Consider the following 23,619-nt stretch of genomic DNA (forward strand, 5'->3'; position numbering starts at 1 on the left):
AATGTTATTAATCTTACCATTGTACCGCTCGTGTCATATACAAATAACGGAAACCATCATTCGTTACGCAATCAATAACAGTTATCAACGATAAAAACACTTGTAAAGCCAGGATGTGTCTAGTGAATGAAAGTGAAATAAAAAGGGTACTGTTAATGTAAGATGTTCTGAACTTATAGGGCGCGATAAACTATAAGTTATCGATTCTATTCTACAATGTAGCGCAGACAAAACCTGAGGAAAAATGGAACAAAAACGTATACAATGAGATAAAAAGTTATAGCTTATCTTTTATATGACTACAACCTACATTGTAAATGATAATTTCTACATTCTTATACATAACATACAAACTTATGATCGCGAGGTTTGCTCGGTACCGAAACAGTGCAGCAAGTAATTCCTTTTCATCTAAATATGATAAGCTGTTCAGATATAATTGACGTCCAAACATTTAAGATGGTTTACACGTAGTACGCTATTAGTCTAATTTATGTTTTATCATGAGGCTTCGTATGTATCGACACTCGTACACAGAGTGTGGAAAGACGTTAAATAAATTCATAGTCCATTGCCTACGATTGTTAATAATTATTTCACCTTCAACCTCCGTTAAACGTATACGCGAACACGAGACCTGTCTAGATAATGTATCCAGAATATAACTTGGGGCTTACGTATTATGAGCTTTTAATCTTGTACACATTTTCTTTATCGAAAGGAAATTTACGATAACAGATATACATGTTTGAGTATTAATACTAAATGAACATACTACTTAATAATGCGAAAATAAGTAACTTTCATTTTACCCAATCTCATGAATATACCAATATTCATGAATATGCGATCCGCTTACTAGCAAAATTTTGATGCGAATATAGTAGTAACTTTTATGGGAAAGTATAGTTCTCTGTAAGAAAAGAGTCACGTATATATTAATTATCTCTTTAATCTTGATATTCTGCAATATTTATCTAAGGTTCTTCCCATAGGAACATTCGATTAGGGTTATTCTTAGCAATGGACCAGAATACCATCGATAAACGTAACAAATTCTAACAGCATTGCACTTTAACACGTCAGATGAAGGCAAGTTTATGGCGCGTCGCCTGGCCGGCATATCCGTCGGCACTGTTCACCTACCCTCTCCAATTATGATAACCATCACCCAAGGCGAGCGGAACGAAAAGGGGCAGGCACCGGTTAAAACGTAAAATTACACTTCAATTTTTACTCAACGCAGACCGCCGCCGCACAATAAAAAACAAATATTCTCATGGTGAGTGTCGACAAAACGTGACCAGCCTTCGTCAAAATAGTCCGTTGTCTTACGGGGCGGCGCCGCGCATCGCACCAGCGAGTGCTAAAGTGTAAAACGATGCAGTGAAATTTATAAGTCTCACATCACGATTATTGAATAATGACTTTACAAATTAGCGTCTGGCCGGTTTAAATTATATTCTAATGTATAGCCGTAAATCTAAAATAATAATGCGGATAATTTATTGCTCGCTGTTTTCATTAAGATTTCGCGGATGCGATCTTTTATGCGCATCGAGAAGCGAACATTTCTCGGGCTTTTGAATAAGCAATGGTGGCGGATACCTACCTGCCGCTAGTGAATGTTTGCGCTTAAGATATGAAATATTAGGAGCCTGTTATTTATACGGTGGCTCGTTAAGTTAGATCGCCGAGGGGTGTGGCCGTTGGTATCTCGTTGTCGAACCTTGTGTTTTTACAAGGGCCGCAGTTACAACAAATTCTACAAACGGCCGAACGTCATCTATCAAAAACGCTAACGAGCCGAGATGCCGCGGCAATTTACAATCACCGCGTTCCAATAATACGAGCTGATGAAATATCGACGGCTCTATCCAATTTACTCGCGAGTCGCGAGAGAACAGTACAACAATAATATTATGATAATCTTTCGTTAGAAACTGTAAACCACAATCAATAAAGGAATAATAAAAATTAAGATGTTTTTAAATACTAAATATGCAAAATCTATTATAGTATCATACTCAATTTAGATAATATGTATTATGTAATAAGAACCATATCCGGCACTTCATTTAAATACGTGACTAGTCAAATTAAACTGGAAATAAGGTAACAGCCATCGCTATTCATTACTGAACAACACCACATGTCAAGGTCATTAAATAGTTCAACCATCTTCATATCAATTGTGTACAAAGTCCGTTATATTATTAAGTTTTTCATCTGCTGTTATTTTTTTACGAAGAATGGCGGGTGAGGGTGCACGCTTAGTTTTTTATAGTGAAAATAATTAGACTTAAGCGAAAGTCGGTTCGTATGCAATTACATTAACGAATGTGACGAAGTCGACTGGGTTAGGCCTACAACCGGTTGCCGTAAGTCGGAGTTAATTAACCTGACGAATGACTCGCGTGCTTAGGTGCACTGTTTCTAACTTAAGGGCCCCTATACATATATGATAACATTTCCATAATCACAACCCCACACTTCGCAACTCTATACATAGTTGCTTTATAAACATAGCCATTTCTAAGAAGGTGCGCGTAAATAAAGTGAATTTCTAATGCTATAATACAAATCGTAATACCATAAACTGACTCACGCTGCAATGGCGGCTTGTTAATATTAAATCTAGAATATAGGCTTTGATTGAATGGTCTGCTGGAGATTTATAAATATCTTATAGACCAGTCGGACGCGTATTATAAATAATACAACTCTGAATGTCTATCATTATAATTCCTTCTTGCATTCTGATTACCATAAAACATTGGTCACGAGAGGTGATTTCTGTCGTCATTCTGGACAATAAAACCGTGTGTCACATCTAATTTTTCAATGTGTATGGGAGCGAAATTACCACACGCGATTACATTCACAAAGGTGACGCCAAGCAAACCGGTCGGCGACTTAATTAAGCCGATGGGAGCATATGCAGAGGTTTTCTATCTCATTACTATCGCCGATCGTTCATGGCAAGGATCTGTCAACGCGCTGTGTTACCTCGTTTGTCCTGTCCGTATTTAGCTCGACAGTGGATAATCGAAGTGGCGTTTCAGCGCAAAAACACCACCTGCTGTGCGGTCTATGGTTTCACTGCTAGCTCGTATTGTTATAAATTTTATATAGTCCGTATATAACTTCAACGTACATACTTTCTAAGATAAAATTTATATGCAATGGAACAAGAATTTTTCTGTGTTTAATATCAATTATTTATAGTAGAAAAAAAGATTGAGAAGAACGGAAATATACTACAGAGATTCTAGCTTAATAAATTTTTAGAAACTGCCAATTTAACCCTGACCAGATAAATAGTATCGTCCAATGCAGGCAGTTAGTTTGGCATTAAAATAAATATTTCAAATTTGCTATATAACGAAAATAAATTGATATTCCATAAATAAGCTTTACCCATTAAAATCAATAAGTTACAACACCTATATATTTGCCAACAACGGCTATTTAAGTATTTAGTAATATTTAGAGCGCGGTAGCCGTGTCTTTATAATTTCCGAACAACGGGTGGTACTCGCTCCGAGCCTACGATCGCAGCAGCGTTATAAACGGTAATGTATTTCGAACAATAAAAGTAAGTAGCCTGCGTAAACATTGTCTATCCGGGAGCGAGTAAACAAATGACAGCGACAATAACGCTGCTCAACGTATCAAAGTCCATGAGCTCGAAAGCTGCGCCTCAGACGACGCGGGTGGTCGCAGCGGGGGCCTAACAGTGTTCATAATTCAGTGAATCTCGCAAATGTTAACTTGCAGCATATCGCAACGTCCAATACCTTATCCACTATAAGGAAGCACTAAAACCATCTCGGACAGTCGCACTAAACATCAACGAAACACCCCCGAGTGACATATACTCCTACGAAGCCAGTCCACATTTTTTTCTCTAAACCTACATTGGAAGCTAAAACATCGCGTGACGGCGAATTAAATGAGCTTGCGGTCGTTTTCAATTTACGCGCACATCGCTCGTTAGGACTAAGAAACAGCTATAAAAAGTGTTTAGAGCCAATTTGTGAAATTATTTGGGTGTAAAATTGTATGGTTCGTAATAAAAACACAATGGGTATGTTCCCTTCAAGTTCAACCATCTGTCACGGATCGTTTGTAAGAACTGGATAACTGCGTGATAAGTGCTGGTTCGATGATTGTGAGTAAACGTTTTCATTCAATGACACGTCACACAAATGACAGACAATAGAAGAATGCTGAATACACAGTTGCAATCCCACGATAACCTGCAGCTATGAAGTACGTTGATCTAATGTAAATTTTGACATCAGCAATGCTGTTTCCTAAACTCTATCCTGAACCTATATTTATTAAACTTTGAAAAACACTTACACGTATTCTCTTCATTGACGGCAATAAAAAGGTAACTCATACGATATCATTATTTAAGATAACATGGTCGAAACAGTAGACTTCATTCGCTCGAAGTCTTGCAACAGGTCCTTGGATAAACATATCAAAAAGCACCTGACAAATAGACACGAAGCGACGAAACTATAAAATCAACATCAGTAATAAATAGGTGCTATCAGTATGTGCTGTGGACATAAGAATCACAGATACGGCAATAAAACGGCCACCACCACACTTGGTCTGTTTACGTATCACATTAGATGAATTAGCTGCAATTGAACTTAAGACGATACACAAAAAAAAATCCACTGCTTGGCGGGCGGAGTCTAATAGCTCGCTATCGCGAACGCCGGTGTACGCGAAGTCATTCATTGCAAACTCGCCGCGCTGCCGCTGGCCGACTCGGGACAAACATGTATGGAGTCGTCATACAGTTATAATATTGTTATACATTTATTCAATTGTTGATTTATTGGTTTTATTTTCTTGCTTATAAACAAATAATCTTCTTTCCAACAACTACTTAGACATTATTAATAATTATTATTAATTCGTAATGTTTACTTTATTACAAAATAATACAGGTTATAAATAATCTTTAAAATAACAAAAAATATTGTTACTCTGAAAAAATGAAATGGTACTCAATAACGCGGACTACTGAATTGATTTAGATAGAATTTGATGCTGACGTAGATATTACATCATGCCCAGAAATGAAAGGTACTATTTCTGAAAGAAGTTATAAACCCTAATTCTTCTCAGTCAAAGTCAAGAGTGGAAGATATCACTAATACAGTAAAACTGATGCGAAACTTTGGATGTTAATTTGTATATTTTTTTGTTAGTTGTTACTTAATCACGTCAAGACTACATTACCAATTTTGATAAAATATAGCTAATTGCCTGGATTTACACATAGGATACTTTTTATCCGAACTGAACACTTCTGTGGGATAAAACAGGATTCACGATATAACCTAATTCCACGCGGGCAAAGCCGCGGTCGGAATGATATTTTTTTAAATAAAAAAATTGTTTAAAAAAAAACACAAAATATATTGACGCATGTATTTATTTTTTGCACTCTATTATAATTGTAATTATTCATTACAAATAATCAAAATAAAATAGCCAGAACAAAGTTAGGCCCTGGTAGGTAGGTAGGCAGGTACAGCAATGTGAGACGAACACTGGCTTATTTATACCAATAATAATGTATTATAAACATTAAATTAAGTTTACTTTCTAACAACAAAAATGCATAATATTAGCTAATGTGAAAGCGAATCAACCAATCATCCCACAAAAATGAAATGTGCACACAAATATTCATCCAAATCGGTTCATGTCATTAGGAGGAGTGACTGCAGCGCCATCTTCCGGGCCCAATTGTGTTTCCAGATCACCCAGGAACTCAATTTAATATACTTATACAAAATTTTTCGAAATGAAAACTCACATTACTATGTAAATATGAATATAAACCTGTTTTATTACTAAGCAATTTCCCGCACAGGTGTAGTAAGTATAAATGAAATAAATATCAACATCAAATTCTTTATACAACATACTTATCTACCACCTTCTAAGAAATGTAATTCTTGAAATTATTTCGTATTTTTTTAAATATAATACTACTCCAATGAGCTCCTGTTCCATATTATGTCCGCCATACTTCCACTAAGTTCACCATGATTTTTTATTTCTTTGCACTTTGTTGCTTTTTGCTAAAAATGGAATCATGCGATAAAACCAGTAGAACGTTGATAACATACATTTTTGACTGAATAAAGGTACTTACGAAGGAGTGGGTTCACATTGTGAACAATCAGTGGGTTTATTTTCCTTCTGGATTCCGGATTTCTGAAAAGATTATCTATGCTATAAATGAAAAAATCTTACACATTCGTTATGTACTTAAAACAGGGGTACATATCAAACATCGTTTATAATACAATTATCATCAAATTTAAAATAAAACCAACTTACTTCATTAATTTGTTCCAATTGTAAGCATTCTTTTTCCTCCAACCTTTATGTTTCTTCTTCTTATTTTCTTTATTGTCCCCATTTGTCTCATTTTGTCTTATCGTGTTGTCACCCTTTTTTACGATTGCGCGAGCGACACAAGTTCCCCGTGTGACGGCCGTAGCGGGAATGACTCGTGCAGCGATCGGGGTAGGAAGGTACAGGGCGGCTCTCGCTATATTGGCTGGTCGCGCGCTAATTTCAAGTATTTCTTGTTTATTTCAAAACCATCGCATATTTCAAAATTCTAAATCGGTAGACGTATAGGTTGTATATTTTATAGTTAATATCCAAAAAGTCGTAACTTTACGTTTGTTATTTTGAAGATGCCAGAGATTATAAAAAAATAACAATGAGAACTTTGTATTTTTTTTCTATCGAGAAAATATCATGGAATCATGTTTCTAAAACGGTAGACGTATTGTGTTACTATTGAACTTTCTTGTCAAGAATTTTCATCACGACAACTTTAATAATATAAAAATTACGAAGGTTTAAAAAGGGCCGTAAATGTTAGAAAAATTAATTCATCACCTTAAATACTTTTCTTAAAGCGCTGCAGCGTACAACTCTTAAAGCGATAAAACTTATTACATCGACAACATTTAAATTTTATTTGTCTGATTGAATAAAAAGATTCTCTTATTTAATAAGGACGTTATCTAGGCCTGTAAAATTGTTACGGTTATTTTCTGTACATTGTATTTTAATAAACTATTTCGCATTGCAACGCAATAATACATAAACAACATTATCCATTCATTACATTTATCCGAACAAAAATAATGACCGTGGTCATTCGAGGTTGATTACGTGAGCGCGGAGTGTGGACTTATTTCATTATGTGAAACTCAATTGAATCGTAAAGCGCCACAGAAAGCGCTGCAGCGCACACGAGACCCGTTCCGAGTTAATGTGTGCTCAGCAAACGGGCAACTTGTCTCATCAAACACATGTAATACCAAATTAATCCCTTTGCCAAGTCAAACTTCCTGCAGTCCTTTTATATGAGTTGCACTTTCATGGTGTAATAAGGCTTTAGCTTGTGCTCGGCAATGCTAAATAGGATGGACATTCAGTGCTGTAGAGTGTAGAGAAATCTACGGTTTCATTTGTGGTATAAGTTTAGGTAATCCTATGTTAGTAGACGTAATTAATAGCAATATTCAGTAATAATCTGTATGCTTCCTCTTATATCAACGTGTAATTAACATTCCCACATTCTAACGAAATTTATAAAATCGCATTCTCGCCAACGCGAAGGTTAATTAACCGAATTAAAACACCAAAAGCCAAATATTGAAGAGCTCATAAACATTAAAAAGCACTTCTAAAGTACGTACTCGCAAACAAGTAAACTAAAGCAATGCGAAGCGACGCAGCATGCCTCCCACTTACTGCTCGCGAGCCTTGTATGACGTCAGATTAAGAGGTTTACAAAGTTAGCTAGTGTATACGAGAGGGTAAATAAAGCTAAGAAATTCAATTTATTCGCTAACGAGATTGGATGAAAGGCGGGCGGTTGATTAAGTTCCATTAAGGCCTCGGTGTTGAGACGTTGCACAAACGTAGCGCGCCAGACCGCAGCGTCACGCGACTGTGTCACAACCACTCGCCGTTTATACGAGCACTGACATAAACAAGCTCGTTGATAATTATAATTTTCAAAAGAATTGCAATCGCTCTTAAATCGACTATAAAGCATTTAATTTCCGCTGAGTTCCTAGTGGTTTAACTATACGCAGTGCTAAGATTCTGAAGTCAATACTTACGAATAATATTTTACGTCTCTAGTATTTGAATAAATTATGTTAATATTACTAGAATAATTCAGCAAAACAGGTAGGTACGTTATATCAAACGAATTGTTTTACAATCATAAAGCTGCCTTCGAATAGCCTGCCAACAATCAAATAATGGCTAATAGGTAGGTACTTAAAAAAATGTGCAACACGTAAAATTCATAACTGGCTTTATTAAAAAACTCATCATCATATTCCAGAAACGCAAACATCACACTTAACATCAGCGCAAACACTACTATTGTCACAAGCCGTGACATTTCAATCCGTCACAAAAATGGTCGCTGACGGGATTGCGATCGGCCCGGCATGGCACCGCGGCTTGACGCGAACCGGTCCGGACGGGACGGGAGTGTCTGCGAATCAAATAGAACGACCTAATGCTTAGTATCTATGGAGCGTGATGGAGGACTATTTCGCATTTGCAGAAAGTGCGATGTACAAATTGCGTAGTAATAAAAAATATTCACGGATTAGTTCATCATTCATTAGCTTATAAGTGATATTTTTGATGAATGAGACAAAAAACAAAAATATATTAACATCGCTGCAAAAAAGATGGTAGTTGAGAAAATAGACGTTATGATGAACATATTATATATCCTAAAGGATATATAAACATTAATGTGAAATCTTCTCTATAAAGCTAGTAAACCAAACACACATTAGTTGACCCCTCATGTTGTTCACCTTTGGCATAAAAAGCCTCTCCCTAAGCGCCGAAAATAGATAACCTTTAAACATTAACTCGGGCAGAAACGGCCATAACTAACCCGCATGAAACAAATCAGGAACTTCGTATCCAATTACTCAGTAATCTAAATCCCTGTCCATCGAATGCTTTATAGGAGTCTTACACGCGAACACTAATCGTGGCCGGCGATAGAGATGGGTCACCGGTAATTACAGTTATTAGAAGTTTCTAGGCCCTCAGGAGGATAGTTACGAACGTTGAGTACGCATGCGCAATAGTCATTTGAACTTGCTATCTCATAAATATACAGGGCTGTTGAGAAAACAAACTGTACACAGAGGACCATTACTTCTATATAGCAATAATATCTGACCGACTATCTACACCTTCTTGATTAGTGTGTGAGCGTTTTAATAGACCAGGAAAGGATTAAATACCCTGGGGACATTTAGTAAACAAAATTAGATTGTGATAAAGTTTCATATAAACTCCAATACAATGTGTCATTATTTTATTTAAATAAATAGCAGGATATTTGTACCCACAATTCTTTTTAATTATATTATACCAGGTTCCATAGAGCTTTTTTTCATAAAAGTTCTTGCTTCACTAATCTTTTTTGTACCTCTTCGCTAATTAGCAAGGCCATTTTTTGATATCAAATCAATTGAGACGTTAACAAATTCCATCCAAGCAACAAAAAAATACGGGGCTTCATCAGTATAGTTGCGAATCGCACTTGACCAGCCTCATACATGATTAATAACACCGGGGAGCTATTAAAGTGGAAATTTATTTATAAGTCAGCGGCTTGCGGCAACGCGTTTACACTTTTGATTATCTCCCGGGGACGATGCGATCCTATTAGCTGATATGTTGATTAGACTTGTTGCCTAGTTTGCGCATTGACAAATTGGGTTCGAATTTACGACGCGCAAATTAACTGTAATAACTTTGTTTGTTTATCATTTAAATTATATAATTGACGGGTATTATATGTATAATTTTAACATACATCGTTTTTAATAAATCGCTATCTTTCAATGAAACTGAGCCTATAAGACGTTAGACATAAAGCTAATATATATCTCTCTCCGATAACCTTATACGCTATCACCCATCTACATAGAAATATGTGAGCTTGTTCGAGCCAACTGCACCACAGTGCACCTCCTTGCTTCAATACTCCAACAAATTGCATAGTTTAGCACCGTTAGCTATCGCGAATCCTTCAGAAACAATTCACAATGGCGCAGAATATTACAATACCGCCCACGACACGCGAACTGTGAACTAGGTCGGCCGACTGGATTATGAAATATTGTGCTAGGCAAATGTCTCTCGTAAAAAAACTTGACGACGTGCTGATAGACGTGCATTTTAATGAGTTTTCAACGTGAGAATCGTATTCCATTTCGTAGATTTGTAGAGCGGTAGAAACTATAAGCGTTAAACGTAAACCTCTGACACAGGCATTAAAATAGAGCAAGTAACAAAACTGCGTGTAATATTGAAATATTGGAAAACAGACATTGGTTCCATATCTTTATCTTGCATCAACTAATTACAAATTGCATCTATGCGCTATCAAATTAAGCACATTTAAAAGGAACAATAGTGTAGCTAACCTATTCATATGATTAAGTCTAGACTCTAGACGAAACTTGACGCGGCTTGCCATTTTATTGTATGTAAAATATCACATACATACATAAATGCATACTAGATTATTATACAGTACAATAGAATTAAGGACTATAATAAATCGCTATTCATGATTAGTTTCAGATTCTAATTCCGTGATAAGTATTAATATTATTAAGGTAATCAATGCCTAATTCATAAAATGTAAACTGTTTAGTAAAACAAAACAAAGGAGTTAAACCAAAGCGCATGTTGATACATACTTTACAAGTTGGCATTTTAAAAACATAATAAGCAGGCGTGGAAATTAATTGCCGAGTTAGACCTTTTTTAGCGAAGGGTTCACCCAATATTAGCTCAACATGATCCCCAGAGCCGAACGGGTCAAAATACCGTAACACATGGCGTCGTTAATTTTGAAATTAAAGGAAAAATATAGCGCGGACTCTAGGCTTAATTAACCTAAATAAATTAAGCGTACAACAGCGTTTTATAATCACTTTGTGTCGCTATTTACGAGTGCCCCAGTTATTGCGTTGTTCCTATTTACATATTATAGCTTAGATATTGTATCGCCCATGTTTGAACGGAATTTAGGTGTTGGCAGACAACATACGTTTAATTATAAAAGGAATGATATTTCATTTGAACAAACAATATTTACCTCTAGTATGCTATGGAATGGCAAATTCTACCTGTAATAATATATGTAAATCTTATATATAAAATTCTCGTGTCACAATGTTAGTCTGCATACTCCTCCGAAACGGGTGGACCGATTCTCATGAAATTTTCTGTGCATATCGGGTAAGTCTGAGAATCGGCCAACATCTATTTTTCATATGTACCACGGGCGAAGCCGGGGCGGACCGCTAGTAATATTATATAATTAACTATGCCTTCTTTAGTAAAAAAATAGTTAAAGCAGAGATAAACATAGATGACACAAAACGCAAGAACACAATATACACATTCTTGTACTGGAAACTTGATACGTAGCTTGTTCAAAGATAAGCATGTAATGTGGCCTGGGTGAAAATTTTGAGAACGCAAAACGTCCCACGCATTACGTGGGCGATACAGCGATGCACCCAGCAGAGCTGTCTCGTGCCAAATAAGATATTAAAATGTCGTATTAATGCTAATTCGATCCGGTTAATCACGCTAACCAGCATACAATGGAATATGAAATTCGCAAACGACATAAATTATTTAAATGCTCCGCTTCTTAGATGCGAATTTCAATCGATTTCTATGTATTCTGTGTGCATAAAATTGAGATGATAAACTACGTTCAAGTACTATGAATGTGTATAAGTACTAATTTAATTTAATAACGAAATATTGTAATGTTTATTTTAGCGTATTGAATGGATTTTGTTTTATTGAAATTTAATTGCGAAAAGTCTGTCTTATTAACACAATTTTTGAAATAAAATTTAGCACTGTTTGTTCTGAACTTCTTCCTCAGTGTTCCCATATGGATTGGTTTGTTAATAATGTTGACAGAATTCATGTATTTATCATAAAAGGCGAAACATAAGCTTAAACTTAAAAAATAATTCAATTTATTCCCAATAAGCATTTTTTCTTGGAATAATTTATATAAAAAAACTGTATAGTGCAATAAACTGGTCAAAGATTTACGATGAGCGCGCGCAGCGAACACGCACCACAAACGGCATGACCCGTCCCTGCGTGTCGCCTTATCAACTCGCCAAATTAACCCTTATGAAGACATACGACAAGATGTGCGCATTCGTAACAAGATTTATACTTTACGATTCCTATAGAGACATGCACCGTGAAGTTAGTCAGGCCTCATTGAATATCATCTACATTGTAATCCACTTAGAGTTGACAACGTCATCAATATCAAGATAAAGCATTCAGGCTTACTTATGCCGGGTCCAGACTGGTGAAACGTAACATGCAATGTAACATGCAATGAAAGAATTCACCGTCCACATTGCTGCAATGTATCATGAAAGGTAACACACTTTGTAACAATTTCTCATAGTTTGGACGTCTTGCGCGCGCGAATTGTGCATTACACGCGCATGCTACGAGCATTACAAGCCGCGCGCGGAGCGACCGAAATTTGTCGGTTTTTCGACGAACACAAAGGGGCAAGGAACACGACCACATGAGTAGAAAGACGGAACAGAGACTAAGCTTCTTAAGAACGTGCAAAATTGTTACCTATTTTGGTAGGGTTGTCACAATAGGTTAAGACAAATTAAACAAAACATTTGTTAAATAGTTTTATAATTACACACAATTACATACATACTTACAAATGTTAAACTTGTAATAATAATGAAAGGTAAAAACACACCGTGTAAAATTCTCTTCTTATTAAAAAAGGACCTAATAAAATAAACGCAAGTAGGTACTTACTTGAAAAAGTAATAATCAAAATATTTACTCACCTATTGTACTCCCTGGGATAGTTGAAGTATGATATATATTTAGTTTTTAGTTTTTCTAGTATTATTCATACACACAGTACAATAAACAACCATTTTTAACAATAAAATATTACGTTTTATATTAAAATATTCAAACTTGCAAGTTGCAACTAATAAAACAAACAACGTGCGTCGTATCAACCCTGAGACTGTACTCAGCCTGTGCAAGCGCAAACCGGTTTTTTCCAGAATCGCTGCGTACGCGACAAGCGGCCTGAGGTCACACACACATGCCCCGCGTACTTGTAGTAGTGCAATCGATTCGCGCGGTTGTTTGAAGCTTAGTCTCTGTTCCGTCTTTCTACTCATGTGACACGACTACGACAGGTTCGTAGTGAATGCGCGTTATGAGCGCGCTATGCGTCCACACCAGCAGCGAACATGCAATGAAAGGCAGAATGTTACATTGCATGTTACGTTTCACCAGTCTGGACCCGGCATTATGATTCATGTATAGACATTTGCCTTGCAATTAATGTCATGCGTATTCGATATTCTATATGGAATAGTTCTCGTAGCTGTTCTTATTCGAGATTAGCATTTATAGGTACAGTGCAGTATAAGCTCTAAAATAACAAAGCGAATGTCACGTGTGTCGAGTGTCACGTGTTGTGTCCCGTGTGTCGAATGTCAGGTGTTGTGTCGCGAGTGTCGAATGTCGTAATTTCAGCTCAACCGGTAACCGAAATGAATCAAAGTTACTGCCTAGAATTCATTTAAGTCATCGAGATCAGACAAAAATGCTCATAAATAAAAACTATTGTGCATCAATAAAATAAGAATCACGTAAATCGGTTCAGAAACCTCGGCTTAATCGGTGTACATACATAAAAAAATATACCGTTCGAATTGAGAGCCTCCTCCTTTTTTTTGAAGTCGGTTAACAAACATATCGCATTTTCACGAGATTCGTAAACAGGCGAGCAGAACTAACTGTGAATACATTTTGAATATTATGCCGACATGACAACATCGAAATTCCGAAATGTGCCGATAGTAGCGAGCGTGACGCAATATATAAGTCATGAGACGTATAGTAATTCCCTTCATTCCGTGTCACGCTAACATCTCGGCTCGGCGCGTGTGATCCATTTCAACGCACAATGAATACGAAATAAGAAATCAAGGCAACCGCACATTTCCCCACAATTTTCCCTCATAGCCAATATTTTTAGCGCCTCCGCGTAAGAGGTTCCAGTAAAATATGGAGCGGCGCTATGTGGAATTTTTGTTTAGCTTGCATTTTAACCCGCAGCGACGTATATCACGTTTTCCAGTGAACGTAACCAAAACGGCGCAATAAATCTAAAAGTCCATTTTCATATAAAAGAAAACCGATTAAGGAGCTTTAGCGATTGCGATCGCTCGAATGAAGCTATATATTTTCATGATCGAACGAATCCAAGATCACGGCCGACTGACGGCCGGTGCGTGAGGAAATTGAAAAGGGAAGCATTTCTTATAACACTATTGTCGGCTATGTAACCTTGAAGGTTCAACAGTTTGCATGCTCTCTTGTGAAAAGATAGAGAGCGAGTCAACTCACTGTACATTGTCAAAGAAATTATTCTCAAAATGCGAGATGTGTTGCGCAAGACGTAGATACGTAAATAGCATAGACATAACTATAAAATAACTTTTTATACAAAGGATTACTTTTATCCCCAAGACTTTAAATAGCATTTTGGAAATCGTCCAACTCATATGTAAATTCGGTATTCTTTGTACGAAACCGTATTATGCTTCAAAGCCCTTAAGGAGTAAATCCCTGGCAATATGCTTAGGTTGAGAAACCACAAATCAGAGATAAAGTAATGTAAATTTTAGTAAATATATGTCGTGTTCATTATTATTAGTAGTACTTATTGAGTAATTGCATTATTTCAATTGTAGTTTGCACTGTCCAACTAACACAAGGAAAACAATTTTTTATTCCAAGTTTTAAAATATATATCTAGCCTACGTACCAAGACGTTGTAGTTTCAAGCGGGAAGCAAAATTAATACAATGCAAAAGTCAACGGAATGTAAAATAAAATCAAACTAACATAGGTGCACATTCTAAGCAATGTAAATAGAGCCGGGGCACTCGCCAATTGAGAGACGGCACTTCAATCAACTATCATCTCGATACAGCGATTAAGTTATACTGTTAACAGTATAGTTAAATATAATATTACTAGATTTCCGCGTTTGTAAAGGAAAACCCGCATAGTTCCCGTTCCCGTGGGATTTCCGGGATAAAAACTATCCTTTGTGTTAATCCAAGTTACCCTCTATATGTGTGCTAATTTTCATTGTAATCGGTTCAGTAGTTTTTACGTGAAAGAGTAACAAACATCCATACATCCATACATCCATACATCCATACAAACTTTCGCCTTTATAATATATATTAGATTTAGTTAAATACTACCTAATGAAAAGTCCAACAGTCCGAGCTTCTCGGAATAGCATTTCACAGAGACACATCATGTACGCATCCAGCCATCCATCGTAATAATATTCAATTCGATTCAATATATTCAGAGTGGTAGCAATTTTTATTTACTACAATCCTTTAGAGCTATTAATAATTATAAGAAAATGTGGTGAAGGAAAGGACATCAGTAATTTAACACGTCAATCATCTTAGAGCGTGTTAAACAACCGTGCGGCCCTTATATATTTATTATTGCAATCATTCCCCCTTACAGGTCTTCAACAATCGAATTAAATTGTGTGAAAAATGTCTTAAGCATATAATACAATACTATTTCCAAGAATACGATGAAATTACAGGACATTACGTCAACGCGTTAGCGACATGACAATGTAACTTGGTCACGCACCACTCCTTTGGGTAATTTATTAAAATCGGGAAAAATTACAACATTAATCTTAAATATAGTCGCCAAAAGCTTTAGTTAAATTGAATTTAACATTTTCTGTATGAAATATTGACAATCGTATTTTCATTTTTACTATGTTTGACTTCAGTATTATTAAGAGAGTTTGTTATGACACAGCAATGTCTGTTAACTGTACAATAAGTTAGTAGAATCAACTACTAATGCCATAAGTATTGAAAGTTCTCAATAAATAACAATGATTCCCTTTTTCATACAAATATATTATAACAATCACAGCGATGAGTTAGATGTACTCCTAACGACACTGAAATTACGAAAATCGTTTTCTCATTTCGCGTTTAATAAAAAATCAAGTCACGTTCAAATTTATTAAGGGACCCAAAAAAAAAATACCAAGTGGCTCCATATCGACATAGCTGGGGTTGAAGACAGCGAATAAATTGCCAGTGTCGTTTTAAAAAGACCGAAAATTGTCGGGGTAACTCCGCGGTTACGCCTTTTATCTGTAGCGTCTATGAGCCTTTATGTACGTAAATAAAACCAAAGTAACTCCGAATAATAAGTGAAGAATAATAGGGACGCGGATTTTAAACTGTGTTCATAATTTTACTCGCGAAAACCGACGTCATTACTACAGCGATAAAGATTATAACAGCGAATACAGCTTATAGACCGGGAGATACTGACACAAAATTTCGAGTCATTTGTAACAGGATGGCGGTTCTACAGGGGTCTTAGTACGCAATGATAAAAAGAAAAATGATGGTGTGATCGCTGGTATCGGTGGTTTAGTCGCGTGGGCGTTAGCCGAACTCGTCGGAAAAATAGCGAAAGTCAAACGATTTGTAACACAAAAATTTTAGTATTTACCGATAGCCCATAAAAAAGAAGTAGGCGGTAGTGTCATGCCATACTTTTCCGGTGTGACTTACAGCCCGCCATACCGACGCGAATATGTTGATTTAAATAAAACAATTATTCAACCATTTGTACCAGGCTAACTTTTGCACAGGTAACCATCGTCGTGCAGCCATTTACGAAAATCGCCATGCCATACTTTTCGGACGATTCCAAATGGTCGCCATACCGCCGAAAATCTGCAAAAAAAAATTATTTCGCCAAACTTTTTGTACCAGTATTGCATTTGGATTTTTGGAGAGTATTTGATAAAATGTGACCATTATTATATTTGCCATACTTCTAGTAGGGGGAAAAAGTGCTGTCATACTTGAAAAATTAATTTAGTATTAATTTATATAAGTGAAGATTTCCAACACATAGATCTTTGAAATTTTGTATTTATATTCTTTGATCCTCAAACTTCCAGGAAAAATAAGTGCCATACTGTTACAAATCGTTTGACTTTCGCTATTTTCCGACGAGTTCGACTAACGCCCACGCGACTAAGCCGCCGGTACCAGCGTTCACACCATCATTTTTCTTTTTGTCATTGCGTACTAAGAACCCTGTAGAACCGCCATCCTGTTACAAATGACTCGAAATTTTGTGTCAGTATCTCCCGGTCTATTAGTAGGTCAACTTGATTAAAATAGTGGTTTATGTATGAATATAATTTCAACGTAAAAGGATTTATTATTACATCGACCTTATTATTCTGCGGAAAGTCTGAAGTATAAAATTATTGTGTGGATACGCACATTAATATCAGAAAATATAAAATTAATATACAAAATATGATAGACTATGATTATTGTCATAATTATATTGTGTTTCTTCTAAAAAACGTACTGACTATTTATATAGTCTAACAATAAATAATAAAATAATTCTATTAGCCCATTTAATAAATAACATTTTAAAAAATATCACCCTACACCGTTGCAAGTGCAAATTCATAATTTTTGTGAGCAGTATTTTCGCTAAGCTTACGAAAGGTTCGGATAATGAGATCTCCTGATAAAAAAGTACATGCCCGCCCAAGCTTGTTTTCAGGCGCTAATGGCATAATAAATACTCTAACGCTACATTCTCCAGCAATCTTTATTGTACCCTTTGTTTACTAAAATGATTATCTTATACACGTTTTAATTTCAAGCAGCTAAAATAAAGAACATCATTAAAAACAAAAATCACACCAATACCATTAACCTCTCAAATTCAATTCGAATTCAGTTTATTCAATCATTACTGAAAGGCTTCTTTATTCACATAATTTTCCGTTCCGAAAACTATCCCCAGCTTTGGCTAACAAAGAAAAAAGTATGCCATATTAACCGGAAAATTAAACCGAGCAAAATTTATTGCGCTATCAAATTTAAGCTCGTCTAAAGCTGCGCTTATTTTTAGACTGCATTCGACTTCATTGGCGCGGAACGGTTGCTGACAGGGCACGGGACGCAATCAAAAAGCTAAAATACTATTTTTCAGCTACGTAATTCTCGTTCTTTAATGTTCAATGAAGTAAATAAATTTTGTTTTAACGATTGTTAGCTTGTTATTTATAGGAGGTTTGATATTTACAATTGGTACTATTTCAGTTTTGTTTTCATTATTGTAATAGAAACATGATTACCTAATACTTTGATATTATCTAAACTCATCACATGTGTATATAAGGTATATAAGGTAAAATTTACAACCGAATATTCTCATTTTAATAAATCTATCGATACAATATAATGCACAAAGTTAAGCCTTTCGAGACTTCGAATGTAAGTACGATGAGTCACGAATAAATGTTGAAGTCACGTTATTTTATTCGAAACAGTAGGAATAGCGGAACAATTTCAATCGGCGGGGTTTAAACAATGGGTGAACTCATAAATACGAAACAATTAGAGCATAAATTGTCTACTGGATTAGTATTTTTGTTCGCAAATCACGTTCTCTACCCTCTCGGATTTATGTAAGGAGGCGTCAAATTTAACAGCTCAAAGAAATTGATGGCGCCCTGCGAAGCCTAGCCGGGCCCGTGATAACCCATAATTATGTTTACGATTTATGTAATGTGCGATTCTATACGAGGGAATTTTAATAAACATATATTTACGCAGAGCTGTTCCTTGATAAACGATACTCGGCTATAACAATAAATATTCAGCTAACAGTTTATGGTTTACGTTTTACGTCTATGGGAGAGGGACATCTAATATGTAATGAGTAGACATCGGATTATATGCATTTGCATATTTGCATATGCAAATGCATAAAACTCTCTAATTACGGCGTTAGTGCATATTTTAGCCTTTTTCCCCAATCGTGCATATTTCGATAAGTAGCGGGAGTTTTGATTGGTTGACTAACCTTTATTAGCCAATCAGAACGCTCAGCGAGTAAACAAACCCTATTTTGGCATGGCAAAAAATTACAAAATGGGCTCCATTTTAAGTAAATTTTAAGCCATTCAAAATAGGGCTAGATTACCCTTTTGGGGCTAAAAACTTAAAACACGGGTTGAATTCCAAAAAAAGGCTGCTAGATTTAGCCCGGAAAGGTCTAAGGTGGCAACACTGGGCGCGCGGGTGACAAACGTCACAAATTTGTGCTCGCAAAATTTGGTAAAAAATGCTTAATTGTATATTGGCACAAAAACTATACTTAATTTCAAGAAAATTTCACTGTTTTTGATTAAAATATATAAAAATAATAAAGGTTTTTTGATTTTGTATTGTGCATATTTTAGGCATATCAGTCGTTTTTAGTGCATATTTCGGCCTTTTTTAGTGCATATTTGCATGCATATTTTGGCATTTTGTTAGTGCATATAATCCGATGTCTAGTAATGAGTAAAATTTTATGGGTTTTACTCTATTGCAGATAATTGCATTTTATGACTACTTTACATTTAAAACTATCAATTATATTTTACATATTGCATATTGAGTCGTAAAGTGGTTTGTATTAATCGTGTCATAAACTTGTATCCAATTTATGAATCTAAGTTTATCCATAATACATCACGTTTGCATGAAATTCATTACAATACACATTTCATTAAAACCCAAGCACATTTCATAGTATTCTTTTTAATTTTGTATTTATACACAAAATCGTACCAACAATACCCCAAGCGAAGACCGAAGTGAACGGCAATGATAATGAATCGCAAAAAAGAGCCCACCGACCGTAATCGCTAAAGGTTTATTAAATATTAAAATAAACTCGCATTCCTACACGAGTCCGATACGGCAGATTAGAGCAACACAATGAGAGCAGCCACCGATCGCCCTTATCACATCAAAGCACGAGCTTCCATAATTTTACTAGAGACGATATTCCCGCGAACGATCCACGCTCCCGATGAAAATTTACGCGCCTGAATAAACATAAGCACAAAACATTTCGCGGAAATAATTTCTCATCTCATTATATCATTATATACGAGTATATGGACATGATGACCGATGGTTCAGCAGTTAAATGTTCCAGTTTCGTAATGTAACAATAAAATAATGTAAAAAAAGTAGACGAAATCAAATATTGTTTGATCATGTTCAAGTAAGTATGTATCATGCACTCTATATAATATATCTATGGACATAGACAATAGACAGCATAATTAATAACCTTAGTATGTAAATGAGTGTTAGGAAAAGTCGTTTTTAATATGAAATCACGTGTTAAGTAATAAAAACCTCCTAAACCTAATCAAAATTGGACACTCACTCATACGCTGACCAAGATTCATTTTTTACGTATCTTACGATAGATTGTCTAATAGCCTAAACGCCTTATATTTATTAAGATGCAAAACACTAACATGTGATCATCACACATAAAGCCTTATCTATTCCACTTATCTATGAGTAACCTTTTGAAAGGGCAAATATTTTTAGTTATTAAGAGACAATAAAGCTGTTGTTAAAATGTTAATAATGGCACAACTCACGAACATTTCATCACTAAAGTGTATCGCATCGGCTGTTACCCAAGTGCCAAGTGGTACCTCCTTCTTACCTGAAACAATACATGGTTACATCAGATATACCATATGCCTGGATTTATTATTTTACATTTCATTCTTAATTTATGTAGAATAAGGTCTACGTGTGCCAATTATGGCATTGTTATAAATGTATAGTTTTGCTTATTATTTACCGACTGCAATCTTTTTTATAAGGATAGGCAAAAAGCCATTTTTAAAAGGCAATTTAAGTTTCTTTTAAAACAATCCACCATATCGCAACTTTCATCAATTCCAAGCGCAAATCAAAAGAAAACAAATCACGAAAGTATTTAGTTGCCGCGATAGCAGCTAACTACTATAACTTCCAATAATAATTAAATCATTCGCCAGCAGACGCTATCGGGAGTCTATCAGAGCGCCCATTAAGTTCAACTACTGTTATTATTAACTTAGTTCGCGATTCGCGGGAAACTTTTAGATTGCTTCGGCGACATCATTCCGCTACTTGATTTAGAGATGGCAAATTATTACGAACATTCCGAGTGACGCTGATTTCAACGCAACTTTTGAACTTTACACTTTACTTACTTTAATATAAAATATGAGTATCGCTGAAATATTAATTTTACATGATGATACCTCTCTATCGTTTGCTATCTGTTCTCGTCAATGCTTTAAGAAACTCATTTATGAATAGTCTTCATTCTTTACCAGCTTTAAATTAAATTTATTAATCAATTAATTGAATAATTACCATATCACGAAAGAAACTGAACCAAATTAATTATTTATTGCTTTTCTCACTGCAATGTGTAGCAAACATCAACACGTCCTTTAATTACTTGAAATACTGCACATAGAGTAATTACGAAGGTGGAACTACACAATCGTTTCAGACAGTATGCACCGCGTTCGCAAACTAAACGAAATCTTATACAAATAAATCACTTATAAGTATTAAAGTATACGCTGTCTGGCCCATAAAGAACAGTTAATAAGACATTAATGTACGAAACGGTATAGCCCGAAGCCACTTGGATACCCACAAATTGTGCTCGATGTAGACGCGAAGCGCTGATAGCACGGCCCGGTATGATAACATTTTATATAGTAGCATTAGTATCGCCTATCTTCCTATGAGCTTATAAGTAAAAACCAAGCTTCTATGTTAGAAGCCGGGTTTCCTTTCTCATACATAGGAACGATAAAGCAGCTTTTATAATAAATTAAATTAGCAAAGGACAGTATGGTGCTCATGACGGTTTTGTTATTTATTGATTTAATGTCAAGTTTTTTACTAGAATTGAAATAATTGTGAATTTATAATAGCGAAATCCGGGGCTGCCAATAATGTGCTCCTTACATTCTTATCTATAAACGAAAGTCGTTTTAGTTACCCTAATAATTCATGAAAAGTTGAACTATTTTAAAGATGTTAATCAGATTTATCTCGGCTTGGATTAGAGGAGATATTATTTTTCTTGATTTGGAAATCTTACATACAAAAGCGTCTATCTGGGCACAGTCGATGCGAGCAGCTAGTATGTAATATGTATATCAACTCAACTATTCGTAGTTTGTACAACGACGACGAAACATTGAAACTGGCACATTTACCTATGCATATGCCATATATACATTATACGTATCCCAAACGAACACCCATACACCTGACATTTGGGGACACAATTAAAAACATATCAGATAATCCTCATGTACGATTACACTATCAAATCCAGCCAGCTATCTATTCGTGATTCGCTAACGAAGTGGCCGGCTATCGGCGATCGCTCGTCGTGTGCAGGCGCCGGCGTTCGGCTAATGCTGTTTAATTAACTCGTATTCATTACCGTGCGTAACCGCGGAGACTGTATATGGACCACCGCAAATTTAAGTAAACAGCTTTGTTCATCATTTTGTTTGTTAGTTAATGCGCTTTATGAAGGTCTGTACAATATGGCTTAATTTTAATTCAAAGTGGAGCTGTAACGGCAAGAAATAATGTTGCACAACACACCAAACTCACATTCTTTTGATTCACCAATTTTTAATTGCTGTACATACATTTTTGTTTAAAGGAGAATTAAAAGCTTTCACTCTGGTTATGTAATTGGTATGGTTATTCTGTACATTATTGTGTATTCTCCCCGAATATAAGCTTTTATGGACGTAGAAGACCTATTAGTCCATTGAATGAGTCCCTCCAAGGGGGGTCTAGAGTGCGTGAGTTAGTAACGTAAGATGTTTCTTCGGAAACATGTCAAGAGTCCCTAGGTAATAAACATACTAAAACCCCGGGACACTAGAAGGAGCCCCGGAGTTGGAGGATGGGGGAAAGGGTCCATTTTTTTCATTTTTCGCTTAAATCTCAAAAACGGTACATGTTAGAGAAAAACTTTCAAGGAAAAGTTGAAAGGCCATAAAATTATCTACAAGTTGTACCTGAATCATTTTTTCCTATATCCTACCGTTTCTGAGTTACACGCAGTAAAAAATGATTTTGGCTCAAACAATTTCCCCATACGATCAAAAAACTCAAATGTGCAACTTGTGACCGGTGTGACCGGTGTGCACTCTAGACGTACCGTTTTTGATATTTAAGTGAAAAATGAAAAAAATGGACCTTTTCCCTCCTCCCCCCACTCCGGGGCTCCTCCTAGTGTCCCGGGGTTTTAGTATGTTTATTACCTAGGGACTCTTGACATGTTTCCGAATAAACATCTTACGTTACTAACTCACGCACTCTAGAACTTTTTATTCAATGGACTATATTATTTGTTACATGTGATAAAAAGGCATAATATACACCTTTTTCTTAAAAAAGTCCGGAACGAAATTCCATAAGAAGTTTTATACATAACATAAGCTGG

The 23,619-nt window shown here is 35.7% G+C and overlaps 1 protein-coding gene and 1 long non-coding RNA gene across 2 annotated transcripts in view; both read right to left on the reverse strand.

The window, feature by feature from the left end:
• Positions 1-23,619, reverse strand: part of Su(var)3-3 (lysine-specific histone demethylase Su(var)3-3) — a 321,623-nt gene that overhangs the window by 274,378 nt on the left and 23,626 nt on the right. The gene's annotated exons all lie outside the window — the stretch shown is intronic.
• On the reverse strand, positions 5,492-6,956 carry LOC149482984 (uncharacterized). The gene is made up of 3 exons (XR_016316562.1): positions 6,382-6,956; positions 6,194-6,255; positions 5,492-6,119 (listed from the first exon to the last, which is right to left on the reverse strand). It is a non-coding gene; the product is annotated as an uncharacterized LOC149482984 (long non-coding RNA).

This window comes from Colias philodice, chromosome 14 (assembly GCF_061535455.1).
Source record: "Colias philodice isolate Cphi_HAF_F1 chromosome 14, ilColPhil1 Martin Lab GWU primary, whole genome shotgun sequence".
NCBI lineage: Eukaryota > Metazoa > Arthropoda > Insecta > Lepidoptera > Pieridae > Colias > Colias philodice.